This window comes from Pteropus vampyrus, unplaced genomic scaffold (genome assembly GCF_000151845.1).
Source record: "Pteropus vampyrus isolate Shadow unplaced genomic scaffold, Pvam_2.0 Scaffold183, whole genome shotgun sequence".
Taxonomy (NCBI): Eukaryota; Metazoa; Chordata; class Mammalia; order Chiroptera; family Pteropodidae; genus Pteropus; species Pteropus vampyrus.
In genome coordinates this window covers 1,725,305-1,729,540 of record NW_011888964.1, presented here as the reverse complement: position 1 = coordinate 1,729,540, position 4,236 = coordinate 1,725,305, and positions in this window count along the sequence as shown.

Here is a 4,236-nt window from a genome sequence, read left to right as displayed (position 1 = left end):
AAAGGTAGATTTATAGTGAAAATAAACAATGAACTCTAAGATACATACTAAAGTGAAGCAAGGGAGTGGAAAACAGTGTACTGGTTTTTTTTTTACGTAAAAAGTAGTAATAATTAGAACAAAAAATAAATAGTACTGGTTAGTAATAATTAATAATTAGTCTGCGGTCTGCCGATGCACAAGGCTACTCTGGGAAAAATACACACAAAGCCAATACAAACAGCTGCCTCTGGGTGTCTGGGGGCAGGGGTGGGAATTGAGACCAACTTTTCATTGTGTTCTTTTGGGAAGTTTGGCTTTTGTACCAAGCACGCATGTTACTTACCAAACAAAGGAGCTATTTTGGTTTTCCAGTTTCACAATTGTTACTGAAAAAGTCAGTGGTTACAGAAGTTAAGAACCTTATTTTCGCCGAGAAACCAAACTAATAGTGAAAAGCGGTCGGTGCCAGTATGTTAAGAGTGAAGGGCTTGTTTGCTCGCTTGTTTGCACACTCACGCACTCGCAATCACCTGCTACACCTGCACTCTGCTGGGAGCTGAATGGACAAGTCTTTCGGGAACCTCAAGTCTTGTGATTGATGAGAAAGACAAATACATCGAGAAGGAGGGCGCCCAGCTCCAAGATGCCACGGCCGGCCCCACTCGCCACACAAGGGTGTCATTTATTCATTCCCCTCCCTGTTTTCAGGGTGTGAGGTGGCACATGTGGAGAAGAGGCAGGCATGGGTCCTCTTTGGCGAAAAGACTGACTCTGTCTCGATCCAATGAGGCCAGTGGAGCCCGAACCCGCTCTCTGTGCTCTCATCATTTACGCTCACGTCCCACTGGCGGGGCGCACGACAGGGTACCTGCACTCAAGATGTTTAAGATCTGGGGGGCGGTTGGTGGGGCAGAGAGTAAACAACCAATCACAGGACACCGTGCTGCAGAGTTCACCGAGCTACCGGGGTTCTCAAACCCAGGCTGGACGTGAGACGGCGGGCCAACCAGGGCTTCCTGGGGCAGGCGATGGACAGAACAGCAACGGACCAGCTCCTTCAAGAGCTGGGAGACGGGGTAAGGAGACGGGATTTCAGGCAGAGATGGCACAGGTCGGCGAGCAGCACGAGGGGCATTTGACAGCAAGGCTGGAGCGGAGCAGGGCGGGGCCGGCAGCAGTGACCGGTGGCCAGAGGGCGTGAAGGACCAAGGTCCGACAGGGCTGTCCCGTCGGGCCCGGGAGGCTGCGCCGAACCCCGAGGCCACGGGAGCCACCAAAGGACTCATCATACTGAGATCCCCAAACAGCTGCAGCCACGGGTGCTCATCGCCGAAAGGGATCCTTCAAAGGAGAATCTCATTCAGAATCGACCGCAATTGGGTAGGATTTTCCATCCGACAAGGGAGGATGGACTTCAGATTTTAAAATGTTCTACAACCCTTCTCGAAGATGAGAAGAGGATCAAGCCTAATGTGAATTTTGTTATTTTAAGTATGACGGTGGAGTTTTTCATCTACGAGACACAGCATCAATGTAGACGTTACATGCATAAAAATAACTTTATTATTATATTCATCACATGTACCCTATAAAGTGGCTTATGTTTTGGTTACTTAGGTTTTTGGCTACGTTTTCATTCTTTTCTTCAAATCTTCAGTTTTAAATTCTCGGACCCACCTCTGTGCGCGGTGACTAGAGTCGCTGTCTAATTCCGAGGTAGGCCCAGGGAGCCAGGCCATCAGAGTAACAGTACTGGGAACACGAGTGAGTTTTTCCTGTGCTTTTTTCGTCTAACTAATCCTCACCCTTCCGAACGTTGCCCACTGGGAACCACGTGGATCACGCTGACAGCCTCATCCTTTCGTATTCGCCGACTTGCTCAGCTGTTACTCTGTGCTCACGGCACCGAGAGGAGGGACAGGAGGGGGACAAGGTGAGGGCCCTGTATTTTAAGGCACTCGCGGTCTGGCTACCGGATCGATAAGCAGTGCCGAGGTCTGTGCAAAGTTCTTGCTGAAACGCAGACTGGAAAAGGCACTGTCTGTGCCCGGGGACGGCGCAGAGCCGGCTTAAAGCCGGAGAGGACGATACATTCGCAGGTGGCTTCACAGTATTTCAGATTTTTAGCGGGGCCTCGAGGGCCTTCGTCACGCATTGTCACCTGCCCAGAGAGCACCATCTCTGCTTCCTCTAATTATCTAATATATTTGAAGTTTCTTGATGATCACGTTTTCTTATAAATCCAAATATTCAAAGAAAGCAACAAATAAGAGCAAAAACAGCTATATTTGTGCCGGGCGCACTTGTCTTTGACGCAGCCCCATGGAAGACACCATCACGGAGCCCATTTTATGGATGGGGAGTCTGCGTGTCGCCCGCTGTCCAGGGAGGTCACGGGACTCACTCGAGGTCACAGAGCTGGCACACAGCAGAGCTGGGATCTACGCGCTTCCAAGAAAACCTTCCCTACGTGGTTATCTTCCCCTGGCCCTGATGGCCCTACTGGCACCCTGAGCCACCTCTAGCCACCCCACCTGGTGCACACGTGTCTTCCACGTGTCTGTGTCTGTCAGAGCCCCCGGGGCCCTTCCTGGCCCATGTCCCCAGGAGGCCGTGGTGCCTTCGAGGACGAGATGACATCATTCATCACACATCTCCACTGCCTGCAGCACAGCAGACGCTCGGTCAGTGTGTCTGAATGAACACCGATACTGGCTCAACGCAGAACTCCTTAAGATTCAGAACCTCAGGACGATCAAAGACTCACAGGAGGGAACCTGGGCAGGGGTGGCTGGAGGCGGAGAAGGAGGTGGTTTACCAATCAAAACGCCGGTAAACGCCAAAGACCCTGGACTAAAGTGGATGGCGTGTGAGCTGACCTAAGCGATGTCACCTCTCGAAGCCTAAGTGTCACCCTTTGTAAACGGAGATGACGCGCACCTTCTTCTAGTCGTGGAGTCAATGAAATCATGTAAAGAAAGTGCTGAGCACATGCTGGGTCATAATGACAACTTGTGACTAATGTAAGTCACATGACACCAATACTGAAACGAAGAACCATAACCCAAACACGCTATTTCAGAGGGCACAGAGGGACCACGGCCCCATTTTACTGGCACCATGGAAGAGGGCGCTGGGCCAGGGCCCGGAGGGCGGGCACGCCTTCCACAGGCCACGAAACAGGACGGCCAGTGCTGGCCTGCCAGTCTGTCACCTCCGTTAGATTCTGAATTACGTGAATGTAAGCTCCACGTCCTGTAGGTCCGTGGAGTTCTGCTGCCTCTTTTGTGTCCAGTATAGAATCCCTGGTCAGTAAATGTTGCCAAATGAGAAAAATCAAAAAATTTCAAGGGTGCGAACAAAGACTAAGGGGGAGATATGCGAACGAGGCGATGCGCTGGCAGGGACAGGAGAAGACTGTGTATCCCCAGCAGGTCTTTCTGTTGAAACAGAAAAACATGGGCTCGGTGGAGCACTGGGCAACCGAGGGCAGCCCCTGTAAGCCGCGCAGGAGGATTCCTGTTCAGCAGTGTTGCCCGTGGTTCTTCATCTTTCTGCATCATGACCCCTTTAATAGTCTAACGGAACTATGGATTCTTTAAAAAAGATGAAAATAAACATAAAACCGCACAACGATTCCTGTGAATCTGCTCTGAAGACCAATCCGTAATTGACCGATCCATAATTTCTGATTTAAGAGACCTAGATTTATTATTTGATAGGCCAATTCTTTACAAAATTACTCATTAAAGAAAGAAAATGGTGAAAATTTTCAATATAACATCACGCATTGGAAAAAAAAAAATGAAATCCTACCATTTGCAATGACATGGATGGACCTAGAGGTAATTACGCTGATTGAAATCAGACAGAGAAAGATAAATACGATATGATGTCTGCACATGCAGAGTCGAAGGAACAAAAGGAACAAACTAAATGGAAACAGACTCAGATACAGAGGACTATCTGGTGACGGCCAGAGGTGAGAGGAGTTGGGGGGACAGAAAAAAAAGGTGAAGGGATGAAGAAATGCAAGTCAGTGGTTACTGAACCACCCTGGGGAGGTGGAGACAGCCCAGGGACACAGTCCACAGTGTTGTAATGGCTGCATGCGGAGCCAGGTGGGTATAGGGTAATCTGGGGGGGGGGTCACTTCATTTAGCCGCAAAGACACATGTGCCCCAACGTTCACTGCAGCGTTATTCACGGCAGCAAGGACATGCAAGCAACCGAAGTGTCCTACGATGCACGACT